This window comes from Mytilus galloprovincialis, chromosome 7 (assembly GCF_965363235.1).
Source record: "Mytilus galloprovincialis chromosome 7, xbMytGall1.hap1.1, whole genome shotgun sequence".
In the NCBI taxonomy this organism is placed as follows: Eukaryota; Metazoa; Mollusca; class Bivalvia; order Mytilida; family Mytilidae; genus Mytilus; species Mytilus galloprovincialis.
Window position 1 is genome coordinate 14,900,480 of NC_134844.1, and position 19,156 is coordinate 14,919,635.

At 35.0% G+C, this 19,156-nt stretch overlaps 1 long non-coding RNA gene across 1 annotated transcript; it reads right to left on the reverse strand.

Moving 5' to 3' along the window:
* Nucleotides 1–5,085: 5,085 nt before the first annotated feature.
* On the reverse strand, nt 5,086–7,341 carry LOC143082389 (uncharacterized). The gene is made up of 2 exons (XR_012980379.1): nt 7,126–7,341; nt 5,086–6,560 (listed from the first exon to the last, which is right to left on the reverse strand). It is a non-coding gene; the product is annotated as an uncharacterized LOC143082389 (long non-coding RNA).
* Nucleotides 7,342–19,156: the final 11,815 nt, after the last annotated feature.

Consider the following 19,156-nt stretch of genomic DNA (forward strand, 5'->3'; position numbering starts at 1 on the left):
GCTGACCAATAAAAAAAAAACAAACAAAAAAACAGAAAATAAGAAAAATGGTTAAGGTTCATGTGGACCCTTTGCCTAAAATGGCCGTATTTTCACCTCAAAATTTACTCTGAGTACAGTCAAACCTGTGCATCTGGAAAAGTTTTAAGGCATAGCATGCCCTAGATAAATAGAATTCAAATAAATTGTATGATTGAGAAAATTCGTAACTTAACTGTTAGTCTTGCCAGTTGGTTCTTGCAGTTGTGAAAGATCGTTTTCTGCGCTACGGCGCCTCAAAACATGTATAACCGGAAGAAAAGTGATTATACATGTAGATTTACTATTTTACAACTTAATCCGATGGCTGTCAAAAGTGCGAAACTTACACTCAACTTGTGACTTCAAAAGAAGCAATTATCGCTATTTTGCTAAGTTGAGCCGGAGGACAATAATCCTATTATTATTACATAACATTAGACAATGAAATTTATATTTTATGAGAACCTTTTATAATGTTTTAATACCCCTGCTTACAAGGTAGAAATACCCACTAATGATCTGATAATCGGTTTAAATTCTTGATAGTATTTTCGAAAACCTTTCAGTATAGTGTAGTTTTGTTTGGATCATAAACAGGCCAATGCTAATTATTGCCAACCCTTTTTATTTTCCTCTAATTCCTTGAATACGTAGTCCTACTTTTATGATTATGATAAAAGCGACCTCTATGTTGTTTATATATCTTTACATATGATAGAGTCATGTTTTTTTTTCGATTTGTCAAGTGAAACTGAATATTATTAGTACATTTGTGTTAATCCCTCCTTCTCAGAGTATAATATACTTATGTCAGTAGCCCCCCTCCTCAGAGTATAGTATACTTATGTCAGTAGTCCCCCTCCTTAGAGTTTAGTATACTTATGTCAGTAGTCCCCCTCCTCATCGTGTTTTAGTATATTTATGTCAGGAGTCCCCCTACTCAAGAGTGTTTTAGTATATTTATGTCAGGAGTCCCCCTACTCAGAGTGTGTTAGTATACTTATGTCAGGTGTCCCCCTACTCAGAGTGTTTTAGTATATTTATGTCAGAGCAATGCAGTATATTTATGTAAGTACTCCTCCTCAGAATGTATGTATTTGTGTTAGTCTCCCTCCTCAGAGTATTCGTATATTTATGTCAGTAGTCCCTCTCCTCAGAATGTATGTATTTGTGTTAGTCCCCCTCCTCAGAGTATTAGTATATTTATGTCAGTAGTCCCTCTCCTCAGAATATCTAATATATTTATGTTTTCCCCCCTCCGAATACCCCTTTGTATATCTATTAGAAGGTCCAATATGTGCATTTTCTATGTTCGTGATGTTTTCAGTATGTACACACTTTCAGCAACTAGAGAGACGAAATACCAAAAGATGATTTACCCAAAGACGATTTACCCAAAGACGATTTACCCAAAGACGAATTATCCATAGATGAAATAACATTTCAAGCTTAAATACAAAATGTAGCAATTTGTGCTCGGGACGAGCACTTCGGGGAAGTAGTGGAGAATATAACCGGAAGAAAAGTGACATTGGGAACTTTTACTATAGTTTGCAAAGTGCTTTTTAGGAACTCACGTTTTGAATTTAATAGGTTTATGAACTCTCGTCTTAAAAAGTTATATGAACTCTCGTTTTGAATATTTATATGAGTTTTCGTTTTAAATTGATTTATTCTTAAATATAATGTTTCTTCTTTCAAATATCCAATGAGATTATAGATTTACTATGTTATAACTTAATCCGATGGCTGTCAAAAGTGCTAAATTTACACTCCACTTAAAAGAAGCAATTATTGCTATTTTGCTAAGTTAATCCGTTGGACACTAATCCTTTTCTATAGTAACTGTTTTTTATTTATGCTTGTGTATGTTATTTTGTAGTCAGTTTAGGTCTTAGGTCTGGTACTGTCCGGACCTTGCTAATAAAGTTTAAAGTATTGGTATTCCGTCTTTGCATTACTATAACACGGAAAACGCCCGGTTATACATGGAATAGGTCAACAATGACGGAAAACATATTGTGTGGTCTTGCTATGCTACACATACATAGAAGTGACAATGTTGGCAATATTGAAGATATACAAGTGTTCAAGAGATGGGATTCATCCGGTCACAGAAAAATCGCCTTGGCATTTGATAAAGCTTAACCAAATAAAACTTTCAGTATAAACAAACAGTAATACTTTATATTTATTTGAATTTTATGATCAAATCTTGAGTAATACATTACATGTGAATTTTCAGTTTAAGAGTGTAAATTGTGTCTGTGAAGCAAAGTTAAAATAGCTCCATTTGAACAGACAAAAAAAGCAGGATAAACCACAAAAAAATGCTCAAGTTGGCACTGTCAGGGAGTCTTTCATTTTAAGTTCGCAAATTGTTTCACTAAAACTTAGTAAAAATGGCTTGTGAAGTCATAAAGCAGTATAAAGCGTAAAAAAATATTACTTTACACCTAATCTTACTCTGAATTATAAAATTGAGAATGAAAATGGGGAATGTGTCAAAGAAACAACAACCCGACCATAGAGCAGACAACTGTTATCAATATTTTTAGGCGCTTAATTATTGAAATGTAACAAAGTGTGGATTCTGGGGAGGTACATTACATACAGGGAAAAAAGATGAAAAAAGGGTCCAAAAAATGTTTACGGCCCAGATATTATAATATTAAAGTGCAACCTGAATTATAACATTATATGTCTCTGATGATACATATTGACTTTGTATTTGGAATTAAATTGTGTCAAAGATCAAATTTGTTCCTTCAGTGTTTGTTTACTTGTTTTTTGTTATTAATTTTTTTTGAACGATTTAATCCATTTCAATTGATATTTTATAGTGATCTATAGTGCGTCTTTTTATGTTGTAATGTTATACTTCTGTTACAGTTTATGGTGAAGGCTGGCGCCAGTTAAAACGTTTAAACCTACTGTATTTGTTAGCGTCTGTCGGGAACCTGTTGTTCAGTGGTAGTCGTGGTTTTTGAGTATTCTTCGTTTTTTTTTAAATAGATTAGACCCTAGAGTAAGTTGTTTCACAGAAACTGAATGAATGTTAATCATTGACAAGACGCGTCATGGTTTCATTGAGCATTTGACAAGCCCAGCAACATGTTACGTTCTGATTTCGTTATACTACAAATGAATTATAACAAAATCAGAGAGCTATTTCAATTAGATTGAAAAGTCCATAATTATTAATAAATAGTTTAATTTTGGATGTAACGCGTCTTCTGATTGGCTGACGTTATTTTGTTATGAGCCCATAGACATAATATAGTCATGTGACCGTGGCGTCATCAACGTTTTTTCATGGTTTTCTACGGTTTAAAATGGAATTTAAAATTAAATTATAAGAAATGACTGTAATAAATTATAAGAAATGACTAATATTTTTTCTGTCTATTCGAAATAACATAAAAAATGTAGTGTACACTGTTAAATAACCCGCTACGCGCGTTATTCAGTGTGCACCAATTTTTTTATGTTATTTCGAATAGACAAAAAAATATTACAGTCATTCCTTAAATATCAAAGTACTGAAGTACTGAACATCGGATGATCGCAAGTTCTTGTGGATTGTCAAAAGCACTTGTCACAGAAAAAAATCATAAATCTATACCTGAAACTGAGGTAAATGTACAGAGATATATTTTTTTCTGAGACAAGTTCGTGCGTGGATGATGAATAGATGACAGGAAATTCAATCGCACCGTAATAACTATTATATTGTAGTGATACAAATCAGTATACACTGGTTTGTTGTTATATAACAGTTACATGTATGTATAATTTTCATCCATTTGTATATCATTTTATTCTACTATTCTTATAAGAGTGCTGTGCAAGTGCATGGTGGACACTCTTCTGTAAAAATTCGATTTTTCTTATAGATTGGATATGAGTAGGCATTCATATTTTCCCGCAAAAACAGTTACAGAGTTACTGGTCCTTGCCGGGATTGTCGCAAAACAATCTGGAGATATTCTTCCGCCATCTTCCCTAGCCCGGTCTAGCGAAGATGTCATTCCACATGCTTTAACACAATTTTTCGGTACGTGTGCATACATATTATCAATGATGTTTACTTATATATATTATATGACTATATATCTAACGACAAAAGATTTTCATATTATTAATTTATGTTCTAAACAAAAATATTTTTATCAGTATTCATTCAAGAGATGTATTTATAACAAACGACAAGGAATATTAGTTTGCACTAGTTAATTACCGCGTATTTATCATGTTTATAGATCGGTTACCAACCCAAAACGAAAGTTACGTATTCAAATCTAGGCGATAGCAAGACATCAGAATGCCCTCATGGTCAACTCGATGAAATAACAAGTATAAAATGCAATGTCTGAAATATCGCTATTTGAAGATGTTTGGGCGCGTGGACACCGTAACACTGCAATTTTTAAATTCTGAGAGGTGTTTGCAAAAATTGCAGGTTTTTAAAGTACCAAATAATTGCGAAAAGTAAGTAGGAGTGAGTGGAGTACGGATGAGTTTTCTCCAAGAATGATAAGTTGCACAAGATTGTGTCCCCTTAACTTTGTCACGGAATATAAGTTCCTTCATAATATTATAAATTCCAAAAGGAAAAGATATTCTGGAATATATTTCCATAGGAATAAGTATTACAGTGTATGTTCCAAACGGAATAAATAGTATAAAATATTTGTTCCAACAGGAAAAGGTATTATGAGATTATTTATAACAAATTTTCCAGTGGAACTTCTGTTAGGTGGAACAAATATACGTTGACAACCTTGAGACGAGTCTTTTTTTTTTATAATTGCGTGTTGCAGGTCTCTTAATTGCTATCTTTAAAAGACTCGTGGTGATTTAAAGCATGTAGACACTTGTCATCAAAACTATTTGTTTACCTTCCTATTCTGCTTTTATTGTGTGTTAAGATTGCTGTTTCGATCATTTATGTTTTCACGTATGCTACATATTACTTGAATTCTTTTTAATTTAGCTAAGTAATTGGTTTGTTGTAGTGTTGAGTAATGTTTAATAGAACACATACTTTGTATACGAGCAATAATCTTTTAACTTTTTATTTATTATTTCTGCAGGATTTCACTTCACATACAAACAATTCACAATATAAAAATAGTACTATAATGGCACGTAACTCACAGACATCAAACACAATCTAAATATAATTATCCATATTAGATACTTGTCATCCGTCATATTCTGGTTTGTTTTTTAAGTCTTTGATTTTGAGTTGTGATTTTTATCTATACGACCTTTTTTTTCTCATTTTTGCAGCATTTCACTTAACATGTACAAACAATTCACAATATAATACAGAACTGTGATCACACGCAACTCACAGATATCAAATACAATCTAAATAGAATTATCCATATTAGATACTTGATGTCCGTCATATTGTTCTTATTTTTATTTCGTGAACACGTGAACGCGTTGACTGCCATGGCCTCTGTAGTGTTGTTTCCAATTTGTAGTTAAGTATGGGTACCTTATTTTACCATACCATCTGGCAGCATTAAAACTAAGATATTCATGATCATAATCATACTGCACACCTATAGTCAGTGAACCTCCAGGTTTAGTCACACACCATGCCCGTGCAACAGCAATAATGTCACCCCAGGGATTCAATGCGTCCCCATATCTCCCTAATCCCGAGTGTTCTAAAGAGCTAAAGGAAACAATGGCATCAAATGTTCCTAAAGTATTGTTAAGATAACGCATACGAAAATCCAGTGGGATCATCGTTTTCACTTTCGGATGCTCAGATATGATACTGCCATACTCTAATGTCACAACTTCACGTGCTCCTGCTTCAAGTACGCATGCCTCAACCCATGGAATCTCTGAACCGATTACCATAACTCTGCCATTAACAATACCCGGTGCGTGTTTTAATCCGTCTCTTAAAGCATTTGTTTCTGCTGCACCATAATTGCCTTTTAGTTTACCTTCTTTTGCTAAAATTATCCAATCTTCAATCGTTTTTTCTGTCCATACAGGACTCGCCGCTTTTTTACCTAAATATTGGTTATTAAAATACCAGGACTTCAATGGTACACGGTTATTCATAGAAAATTCATTCCTTAGTTCTTCTGGCATTGTTTTTGGTGCCCGAGGTAGTCCATGACCCCGGTCAACATATTCATTCCTTAATATTGCATTACAATTAATTGTTGCGTTGATATGATCAAAATACGGTCCTGGTGACCCTTTTCTTGATGTATTACAGAGGTCGCCACAGTCTTGACGGATAGATTTCAAGTCATCCAACAGGTTGTACGTAGTCACTGTAGTCGCTGGCACCACTGGCATCCCTAGAACCGGTGCAGCCGACTTATCATGTGACACATGTATATTGTCTAGTGCATGAACCGTGACAGACGACGCTGTTTTATCATGCAATGTCCATGTAGCAGTCATGGAGATTAATATCCATGAAAGAATCATTCCTACTATCAAGCCACCACAAACGAGGTGAAGTCTACGTTTGGTGAACATACTTCTTCTTATATATTCTGTAAATAATAGAAAATATTAAAACAATGTAAAATTGCCAATTTGGTTAGTTTTTTGTTTTTGTTGAATAGGCAAGGATCGAGTATTCGTCCATACCAATTTTAAACAAATTAAGTCGTCTTGCATGCCTCCAGATTTTTTGGAAAATTTAGTGTTCATCACAAAAACCTGTTTGGCCACATTTATATAATTTATATAATTCATGTTTATTTACAATTTACACAGTGTGTATATGTTGAGTATGTTTAAATGAGCATATGTTGAAAAATACAGGCACAATTTAGATGTTTATGAAGTGTCCAATAATTCCTTAAGGTACACATGTTTGTCTACTCAGAGTGAAATTTATGGTGTAAATACGGCCAAATTTGCAAAAACGTTCTGATAAACCTAAAAAAGCATTTTAAGATCACAAAAGTTGGATGTACCCAGAGTGGAATTCATTCGGGGTGAAAATACGGTCATATTTGCTAAAAGGTAATACGCTGTGCCTTAAAAAAGACACAGGTAGATTGACTAATTTAATAACATTTAATAATTGTAGTTAAAAAATATCACACTTACATTATGGTGGACTTCACATTGTCATTGTGGAAGCCTTTTAAATACTTCCGGTGTGGTTGTGTAAAATTCAAGAATCAGCCTGGTTTTTCGTTGTTTTGTTTGTATTTTGTGTAGAGATTTACCTGGTCCTGATCAAACGAATCGATGAAGTCGCGCATGATATACTTTTGAAATTAAAACCCATTCACTCTATACAACGTGCGACACGATGAGACTGTTTTTGTCGAGCCTTCGACTTTAGTCGAAAAAGCGAGACTAAGCGATCCTACATTCCGTCGGCGTCGTCGTCGTCGTCGGCGGCGTCCACAAATATTCACTCTGTGGTTAAAGTTTTTGAAATTTTAATAACTTTCTTAAACTATACTGAATTTCCACCAAACTTGGACAGAAGCTTGTTTATGATCATAAGAAAGTATCCAGAAGTAAATTTTGTAAAAATAAAATTCCATTTTTTCCGTATTTTACTTATAAATGGACTTAGTTTTTCTGCGAGGAAACATTACATTCACTCTGTGGTTAAAGTTTTTAAAATTTTAATAACTTTCATAAACTATCCTTGATATGTACCAAACTAGGACAGAAGCTTGTTTATGATCATAAGATAGTATCAAGAAGAAAATGTTGTGAAAATAAATTTCCACTTTTCCGTATTTTACTTATAAATGGACTTAGTTTTTCTGCGAGGAAACATTACATTCACTCTGTGGTTAAAGTTTTTAAAATTTTAATAACTTTGATAAACTATCCTTGATTTGTACCAAACTTGGACAGAAGCTTGTTTATGATCATAAGATAGTATCTGACAAGAAGAAAATTTTGTAAAAATAAATTTTCACTTTTCCGTATTTTACTTATAAATGGACTTAGTTTTTTTGCCAGAAACAAAACATTCACTCTGTGGTTTAAGTTTTTAAAATTTTTATAATGTTCTTAAACTATCCTGGATTTCTACCAAACTTAGACAAAAAGTTATTTCTGATCATAAGATATTATTCAGAAGTAAATTTTGTTAAAAAAAAATTCACTTTTTCCGTATTTTACTTATAAATGGACTTAGTTTTTCTTCCAGTTAACATTACATACAGTCTGCAGTTAAAGTTTATAAAACATTTATTAGATTCATAAACTATCCTGGATTTTTTTACCAAACTTGGAAGCTTCTTTCAATCAAAAGACAGTATCGTGAGGGAAATTTTTATTGATGTTTTTCCTCATTTTTGTTGTGTCTGCGATTAACAGAAAAAGTAGGCGAGACACCGGGTTCCGTGGAACCCTTACAAATTTTTTATTAACAACATTACTAATACCACCGTGTATCATCAGTACACCGGATATAGGTACTAAGCAAGCGGGTATGATCGATTTTGACCTTACACGTTAACGAAAATCTTTGTTTTGCTTGATCAATATTCAATGTACATTTCTCAACATTTGAAATTCCTGCTCCCAAATAATTTTTACATCGATTTTTTCCTATTCATAAAACAAATTTGATATTCTAATAAGAACAATTAACTTGTACAAGCGCAAATAGTTGTGAATGTCAACACCAACTTTCAATTTTGATACAGTTGTTGAGAAATTTACATGTTTTATCTGAAAGAAACCTAATACAGGGCAAAAGTAATAGTCACCAATCATAAACCTACCTGTGATTACTCATTCCTTGAAACATTTTGGGTAATAAACGAGTATAAAAAAAAATGTTTGTGTGTACGGTGTACAACAACATAACTATGCACCGTACATAAAGATTTATGTGGTCAGCTAAACACCGTACACAACACTTTTTTAGGGATAAAATATCGAAAAATAACATACGTATGAAAGATTTCAATGCCAATTATTGAAACAGCTATACTTATTACACACACACACATTGACCTTCTATCAGAAAAAGAGTTGCAATGAATATAGAATTATATCGGATGAGACGAGGGCCAACTTCTTTGACAAGTATTTGCACATGCTTTTACAATGTTTTAGTAATCCCTCTTGTTTTTGGAAAATAATGAGACATCTCTAACCATCAACCTACGACCAAATCATTTCTTAAAATAGCAATTATGTTTAGATTGAAGTACACATTGATATTATGTGAACAAAACAAAGATTTTCGTTACCGTGTAAGATCAAAATCGCTCACGCCCGCTTGGTTAGTACCTATATCCGCTGTACGATGATACACGGTGAGACGTATTCTCGATAAAGACCCATGTAGGGAAAGTCAACGCTTTCCAAAATGCAATTCATAATGAAGAAAGTAATATATAATAATATAAGTTATATTTTATTTTTTTCAGAGGGGTATTAAAATGTGTGTTGGTGCTTAGCTAGAAGTAATAAAATCCCTTAGAAAATGTGGTCAGCCGTATGCGGTTAATACAATTACAAAAAAATACAAAAAACGCTATTCATAAAATTAATTTTGATTTACTTATTACTTTTAAAATACTAATAATAATAATGATTGTAGTTAAGCAGTTTGACACTTACATCATGCTTGATTCGGTATCTTCAAAAGAGTATATCTTGGGTGCGGTTGTATAAAATTTAAGAATCAGTTTGCATTTTGTATAGAAAATTATCTGGTTATGATCAACCGAATCGATGAAGACATATTTTTGAAGTTGAAAACCTGTTTACTTTATGCAAATTTGGACAAAATATGAGATTTTTTTCATCGTGAACAAAGTAACTTTCTATCGTTCTCGATAATGATAAGTACTGTTTAGGAGAAATTTCACATTACGAAGGGCTCTCTCTTTCAAAGGGGCTTTAGCTGTCAAATTCTCATATTTGATTTATAACATACTAAAACATATTTAAATTATAAAAAGTATCTAAAAAATTACAATGGGCTTGATAATATGTGTCTACACTTCGTGTGTATTTCAGTATAGATACCATCTAATTAACCATCAACGTGACACGAAGGTCATATATCCTGATATGAACATAACTATAGATAAATATAGATACATAACTCGTGCAATTGGATCTATCTAGGTCTTAATCGAATCAGTCAATCAAAGGAATTACCTTTGTTTCGATTTCAATGTTGACATTCTTTTCCTTTCAATAACAGAACACGGCAAATTCATGCAAAACAAATTTTAGCTAAAGAGCTAAATTTAAGGTCACATGAATACGGATTTAATGAGGTCGAATTATTCACTTGCAAGTTAACGTAACTACGCGCCTGCCTTAGTCTGATCCTACTTATAGCAATAATAGTATCTGTGGTACCCACACTCTCAGACACGAAGCTACGGTCAAAATGCCCGGGCGTTCACATGAATTTTGGAGGGGGGAATATTTTGATCTAAAGTTGTTCGCTACTCTGTTTGAAAATAACAATAATAAACGACTGTTATGAATTGATAGTATATAAAAAAAGAAACTAAAAAAGCAGAAAAAAATGTAGGGTCCGTGCGCTTGTTTTCGAGATATAAGCCGTTGAAAATTTGGCGGGAAATAATTCTCTCTAGATTTTTCTTACATTTAACATTGGCACCTTTTTTGTTTCAAAAAGTATGAAAAATAACAAGGATTTTATAAGATTTTGAAATATGGCTTTTTAAACTTTATGTAATAAAATAATGAAAAGATAAGTAGGGGTTAGTGGGCAAAATATTTTAATGGAATTACATGAATAAAACCAGAGGATTCTGAAAATCTGGCAAACACTCAAAAAAGAGAGGGGCAAACATCCTTAAAGCACACGATGTTTTCCTCGATGTATCATAATTGAAGCCATAAAAGTGACGCAGTTTACTTTTTAATCAAATGGTATCATATTATATATAAATTTTGTTCATTTTCTGTAAAACTTTCTGAATATTCTACTCAGAAAACTTTTGTTTAGAGTAATTTAGTATCTGATACGATACACTATGTGTGGTTTGCATTTCATGTTTCACCAGACCATCTATGAAAATTAATTATTACATGCGTCCATTGACAAATAATTACATTAGATGTATGTTTCACTATAATACGTAATTCTGATTGGCTAACTGCACATCACGTGTTATTCCTTAAGCAATTGCATTACCCAATAAAACTTTTCATTCATGATAACACGAGGTCCCACAATAAAGTACACAGGTGAATTTAATTTAAAAAAAAATGATAAAATTCGTGTTTCCATGATCCTAGCTAAAAAATTTAATTATAATTATCGAATGCTTCTTTTTGTAACTTCATCGGGATGTAAAAGCGTTGACCGTGCGTACACTTTTAGAATGAAGCGCTTCCACGCTTCATACAAAATGTACTTCGGTCAACGCTTTTACACCCCAATAAAGTTACAAAAAGAAGCATTCAATTCTTAATTGAAAATAAAAAGTGTTAGTGTAAATTGTATGAAGTTACAATTCTTAATAGAACTTCTTTTTTTGTTGCTATTTTTATAAAGTTTAGATTTTTTTGTAGATTGGTTGGTTAACCAAACTTCTCTTTTTAAGAGTAAAAACATACTAGTATTCTAAAGAAACTGGTTTTCACATTTTTTCCTCTAAAACAGAGAGCAGTTACATTCAATATCAACACAATGAAAACAATACAAACAAAATAAAACTTAAAAAGAGAGGCTAAAGATACCTAAGCTATATTCAAACTCGTCAGCTGAAAACAAACTGACGATGCCATTTCAAAAGACAAAAAACGTCAAAAAGACAGACAAGATAGAAAACTAAAGATTAGAAAATACGTATCCCACATAAAACCAGGGGTGAACGCAGCTGCTCCAGAAAGATGAGCATATCCTGTTCCACATGTACATATGGAACATGTACATATGGAACAGATCGTTTTGCTCGTGTAAGTAAAAACTCTGTGATAAGTCTAATTCAATAAGTTAAATTCGAGGAAAAGAGGACGGAATTGTGGTTACATCAATGGAACATGTCTGTTGTAATCTGTGAAACCGTCAACCAACTCATGATAGCGATCTTAATATTTTCGAAGGGATGCTTTCAACTTCACCACTTTTTCAAGCTTGAGGATATCATGATGTAAAATACATATTCTGATATATCGCATCAACTGCGAGATATTTACTCAAGGTTGCAGAATAGAAACAACAAGTCTAGAACTCGGAACAGAAACATGACAGGAGGTCACAGTACAGAAACATCAACAAGTCAGGAGGTTGTAGAACAGAAACAACAAATCAGGAGGTTGCAGAACAGAAACAACAAATCAGGAGGTGGTGGAATAGAAATAACAAATCAGGAGGTTGCAGAACAGAAACAACAAATCAGGAGGTTGTGGAATAGAAACAACAAATCAGGAGGTTGCAGACAGAAACAACAAATCAGGAGGTTGTGGAACAGAAACAACAAATCAGGAGGTTTTGGAATAGAAACCATAAATCAGGAGGTTGTGGAATAAAAACAATAAATCAGGAGGTTGTGGAAAAGAAACAACAAATCAGGCGGTTTTGGAATAGAAACCATAAATCAGGAGGTTGCAGAACAGAAACAACAAATCAGGAGGTTGCAGAACAGAAACAACAAATCAGGAGGTTGTGGAACAGAAACAACAAATCAGGAGGTTTTGGAATAGAAACCATAAATCAGGAGGTTGTGGAACAGAAACAATAAATCAGGAGGTTGTGGAAAAGAAACAACAAATCAGGAGGTTGTGGAACAGAAACTACAAATCAGGAGGTTGTGGAATAGAAACAATAAATCAGGAGGTTGCAGAACAGTAACAACAAGTTAGAAGGTGGCAAAACAGAAACAATAAATCAGGAGGTTGCAGAACAGAACCAACAAATCAGGAGGTTGCGGAACAGAAACAACAAATCAGGAGGTTGTGGAACAGAAACAACAAATCAGAAGGTTGTGGAACAGAAACAACCAATCAGGAGGTTGTGGAACAGAAAAAACAAATCAGAGGTTGTGAAACAGAAACAATCAATCAGGAGGTTTTGGAATAGAAACCATAAATCAGGAGGTTTTTGAACAGAAACAACAAATCAGGAGGTTGTGGAACAGAAACTAAAAATTAGGAGGTTGTGGAATAGAAACAATAAATCAGGAGGTTGCAGAACAGTAACAACAAGTTAGAAGGTGGCAGAACAGAAAAAATAAATCAGGAGGTTGTAGAACAGAAACAACAAGTCAGGAGGGTGTGGAACAGAACCAACAAATCAAAAGGTTGTGGAACAGAAACAACAAATCATGAGGTTGCAGAACAGAAACAACAAATCCGGAGGTTGTGAAACAGAAACAACAAATTCGGCCGTCGCAAAACAGAAACAACAAATCAGGAGGTTGTGGAACAGAAACAACAAATCAGGAGGTTGCGGAACAGAAACAACAAATCAGGAGGTTGTGGAACAGAAACAACAAATTCAGCGGTCGCAAAACAGAAACAACAAATCAGGAGGTTGTGGAATAGAAACAATAAATCAGGATGTTGTGGAATAGAAACAATAAATCAGGAGGTTGTGGAAAAGAAACAACAAATCAGAAGGTTGTGGAATAGAAACAACAAATCATGAGGTTGCAGAACAGAAACAACAAATCCGGAGGTTGTGGAACAGAAACAACAAATTCGGCCGTCGCAAAACAGAAACAACAAATCAGGAGGTTGTGGAACAGAAACAACAAATCAGGAGGTTGCGGAACAGAAACAACAAATCAGGAGGTTGTGGAACAGAAACAACAAATTCAGCGGTCGCAAAACAGAAACAACAAATCAGGAGGTTGTTGAATAGAAACAATAAATCAGGATGTTGTGGAATAGAAACAATAAATCAGGAGGTTGTGGAAAAGAAACAACAAATCAGAAGGTTGTGGAATAGAAACAATAAATCAGGAGGTTGTGGAATAGAAACAATAAATCAGGAAGTTGTGGAAAAGAAACAACAAATCAGGAGGTTGCAGAACAGAAACAACAAATCAGGATGTTGTGGAACAGAAACAACAAATCAGGAGGTTGTAGAACAGAAACAACAAATCAGGAGGTTGTAGAACAGTAACAACAAGTTAGAAGGTGGCAGAAAAGAAACAAAAAATCAGGAGGTTACAGAACAGAAACAACAAGTCAGGAGGTTGTGGAACAGAACCAACAAATCAGGAGGTTGTGGAACAGAAACAACAAATCTGGATGTTGTGGAACAGAAGCAACAAATCAGGAGGTTGCAGAACAGAAACAATAAATCTCGATGTTGTGGATCAGAAACAACAAATTATGTGGTCGCAAAACAGAAACAACAAATCAGGAGGTTGTGGAACAGAAACAACAAATCAGGAGGTTGTAGAACAGAAATAACAAATAAGGAGGTTGTGGAACAGAAACTAAAAATCAGGAGGTTGTGGAACAGAAACAACAAATCAGGAGGTTGCAGACCAGAAACAACAAATCCGGAGGTTGTGGAACAGAAACAACAAATTCGGCGGTCGCAAAACAGAAACAACAAATCAGGAGGTTGTGGAACAGAAACAACAAATCAGGAGGTTGTGGAACAGAAATAACAAATCAGGAGGTTGTGAAACAGAAACAATAAATTCGGCGGTCGCAAAACAGAAACAACAAATCAGGAGGTTGCAGAACAGAAACAACAAATCAGGATGTTGTGGAACAGAAACAACAAATCAGGAGGTTTTAGAACAGAAACAATAAATCAGGAGGTTGTAGAACAGTAACAACAAGTTAGAAGGTGGCAGAACAGAAACAATAAATCAGGAGGTTGCAGAACAGAAACAACAAGTCAGGAGGTTGTGGAACAGAACCAACAAATCAGGAGGTTGTGGAACATCAACAACAAATCTGGATGTTGTGGAACAGAAACAATAAATCAGGCGGTTGTAGAACAGAAACAATAAATCAGGAGGTTGCAGAACAGTTACAACAAGTTAGAAGGTGGCAGAACAGAAACAATAAATCAGGAGGTTGCAGAACAGAAACAACAAGTCAGGAGGTTGTGGAACAGAACCAATAAATCAGGAGGTTGTGGAACAGAAACAACAAATCAGGAGGTTGCAGAACAGAAACAACAAATCCGGAGGTTGTGGAACAGAAACAACAAATTCGGCGGTCGCAAAACAGAAACAACAAATCAGGAGGTTGTGGAACAGAAACAACAAATTCATCGGTCGCAAAACAGAAACAACAAATCAGGAGGTTGTGGAACAGAAACAATAAATTCGGCGGTCGCAAAACAGAAACAACAAATCAGGAGGTTGCGGAACAGAAACAACAAATCAGGAGGTTGCAGAACAGAAACCACAAATCAGGAGGTTGTGGAACAGAAACAATAAATCAGGAGGTTGCAGAACAGAAACAACAAATCAGAAGGTTACAGAACAGAAACAACAAATCAGGAGGTTGTGGAACAGAAACAACAAATCAGGAGGTTGCAGAACAGAAGCAACAAATCAGGATGTTGCAGAACAGAAACAATAAATCTCGATGTTGTGGATCAGAAACAACAAATTCGGTGGTCGCAAAACAGAAACAACAAATCAGGAGGTTGCAGAACAGAAACAACAAATCCAGAGGTTGTGGAACAGAAACAACAAATTCGGCCGTCGCAAAATAGACACAACAAATCAGGAGGTTGTGGAACAGAAACAACAAATCAGGAGGTTGCAGAACAGAAACAACAAATCAGGAGGTTGCGGAACAGAAACAACAAATCAGGAGGTTGTGGAACAGAAACAACAAATTCGGCGGTCGCAAAACAGAAAAAACAAATCAGGAGGTTGTGGAACAGAAACAATAAATTCGCCGGTCACAAAACAGAAACAACAAATCAGGAGGTTGTGGAATAGAAACAATAAATCAGGAGGTTGTGAAATAGAAACAATAAATCAGGAAATTGTGGAAAAGAAACAACAAATCAGGAGGTTGCAGAACAGAAACCACAAATCAGGAGGTTGTGGAACATAAACAACAAATCAGGAGGTTGTGGAACATAAACAACAAATCAGGAGGTTATGGAACAGAAACAACAAATCAGGAGGTTGTAGAACAGAAACAACAAATCATGAGATTGTGGAACAGAAACAACAAATCAGGAGGTTGCAGAACAGAAACAACAAATCAGGAGGTTGCAGAACAGAAACAACAAATCAGGAGGTTGCAGAACAGAAACAACAAATCAGGAGGTTGCAGAACAGAAACTACAAATCAGGCGGTTGTGGAAAAGAAACAATAAATCAGGAGGTTTAGGAATAGAAACAATAAATCAGGAAGTTGTGGAAAAGAAACAACAAATCAGGCGGTTTTGGAATAGAAACGATAAATCAGGAGGTTTTGGAACAGAAACAACAAATCAGGAGTTTGTGGAACAGAAACAACAAATCAGGAGATTGCAGAACAGAAACAACAAATCAGGAGGTTGTGGAACAGAAACAATAAATTCGGCGGTCGCAAAACAGAAACAAGAAATCAGGAGGTTCTGGAACAGAAACAATAAATTCGGCGGTCGCAAAACAGAAACAACAAATCAGGAGGTTGTGGAATAGAAACAATAAATCAGGAGGTTGTGGAATAGAAACAATAAATCAAGAGGTTGTGGAATAGAAACAATAAATCAGGAGGTTGTGGAATAGAAACAACAAATCAGGAGGTTGCAGAACAGAAACAACAAATCAGGAGGTTGTGGAACAGAAACAACAAATCAGGAGGTTGTAGAACAGAAACAACAAATCAGGAGGTTGCAGAACAGAAACAATAAATCAGGAGGTTGTGGAATAGAAACAATAAATCAGGAAGTTGTGGAAAAGAAACAACAAATCAAAAGGTTTTGGAATAGAAACCATAAATCAGGAGGTTTTGGAACAGAAACAACAAATCAGGAGGTTGCAGAACAGAAACAACAAATCAGGAGGTTGTGGAACAGAAACAACAAATCAGGAGGTTGCAGAACAAAAACAACAAATCAGGAAATTGCAGAACAGAAACAACAAATCAGGAGGTTGTGGAACATAAACAACAAATCTGGATGTTGTGGAACAGAAACAACAAATCAGGAGGTTGTAGAACAGAAACAATAAATCAGGAGGTTGCAGAAAGTAACAGCAAGTTAGAAGGTGGCAGAACAGAAACAATAAATCAGGAGGTTGCAGAACAGAAACAACAAGTCAGGAGGTTGTGGAACAGAACCAACAAATCAGGAGGTTGTGGAACAGAAACAACAAATCAGGAGGTTGTGGAACAGAAACAATAAATTCGGCAGTCGCAAAACAGAAACAACAAATCAGGAGGTTGTGGAAAAGAAACAATAAATCAGGAGGTTGTGGAATAGAAACAATAAATCAGGAGGTTGTGGAATAGAAACAATAAATCAGGAAGTTGTGGAAAAGAAACAACAAATCAGGCGGTTTTGGAATAGAAACCATAAATCAGGAGGTTTTGGAACAGAAACAACAAATCAGGAGTTTGTGGAACAGAAACAACAAATCAGGAGGTTGCAGAACAGAAGCAACAAATCAGGATGTTGCAGAACAGAAACAATAAATCTCGATGTTGTGGATCAGAAACAACAAATTCGGTGGTCGCAAAACAGAAACAACAAATCAGGAGGTTGCAGAACAGAAACAACAAATCCAGAGGTTGTGGAACAGAAACAACAAATTCGGCCGTCGCAAAATAGACACAACAAATCAGGAGGTTGTGGAATAGAAACAACAAATCAGGAGGTTGCAGAACAGAAACAACAAATCAGGAGGTTGCGGAACAGAAACAACAAATCAGGAGGTTGTGGAACAGAAACAACAAATTCGGCGGTCGCAAAACAGAAAAAACAAATCAGGAGGTTGTGGAACAGAAACAATAAATTCGCCGGTCACAAAACAGAAACAACAAATCAGGAGGTTGTGGAATAGAAACAATAAATCAGGAGGTTGTGAAATAGAAACAATAAATCAGGAAGTTGTGGAAAAGAAACAACAAATCAGGAGGTTGCAGAACAGAAACCACAAATCAGGAGGTTGTGGAACATAAACAACAAATCAGGAGGTTGTTGAACATAAACAACAAATCAGGAGGTTATGGAACAGAAACAACAATCAGGAGGTTGTAGAACAGAAACAACAAATCAGGAGATTGTGGAACAGAAACAACAAATCAGGAGGTTGCAGAACAGAAACAACAAATCAGGAGGTTGCAGAACAGAAGCAACAAATCAGGATGTTGCAGAACAGAAACAATAAATCTCGATGTTGTGGATCAGAAACAACAAATTCGGTGGTCGCAAAACAGAAACAACAAATCAGGAGGTTGCAGAACAGAAACAACAAATCCAGAGGTTGTGGAACAGAAACAACAAATTCGGCCGTCGCAAAATAGACACAACAAATCAGGAGGTTGTGGAACAGAAACAACAAATCAGGAGGTTGCAGAACAGAAACAACAAATCAGGAGGTTGCGGAACAGAAACAACAAATCAGGAGGTTGTGGAACAGAAACAACAAATTCGGCGGTCGCAAAACAGAAAAAACAAATCAGGAGGTTGTGGAACAGAAACAATAAATTCGCCGGTCACAAAACAGAAACAACAAATCAGGAGGTTGTGGAATAGAAACAATAAATCAGGAGGTTGTGAAATAGAAACAATAAATCAGGAAATTGTGGAAAAGAAACAACAAATCAGGAGGTTGCAGAACAGAAACCACAAATCAGGAGGTTGTGGAACATAAACAACAAATCAGGAGGTTGTGGAACATAAACAACAAATCAGGAGGTTATGGAACAGAAACAACAAATCAGGAGGTTGTAGAACAGAAACAACAAATCAGGAGATTGCAGAACAGAAACAACAAATCAGGAGGTTGCAGAACAGAAACAACAAATCAGGAGGTTGCAGAACAGAAACAACAAATCAGGAGGTTGCAGAACAGAAACAACAAATCAGGAGGTTGCAGAACAGAAACTACAAATCAGGCGGTTGTGGAAAAGAAACAATAAATCAGGAGGTTTAGGAATAGAAACAATAAATCAGGAAGTTGTGGAAAAGAAACAACAAATCAGGCGGTTTTGGAATAGAAACCATAAATCAGGAGGTTTTGGA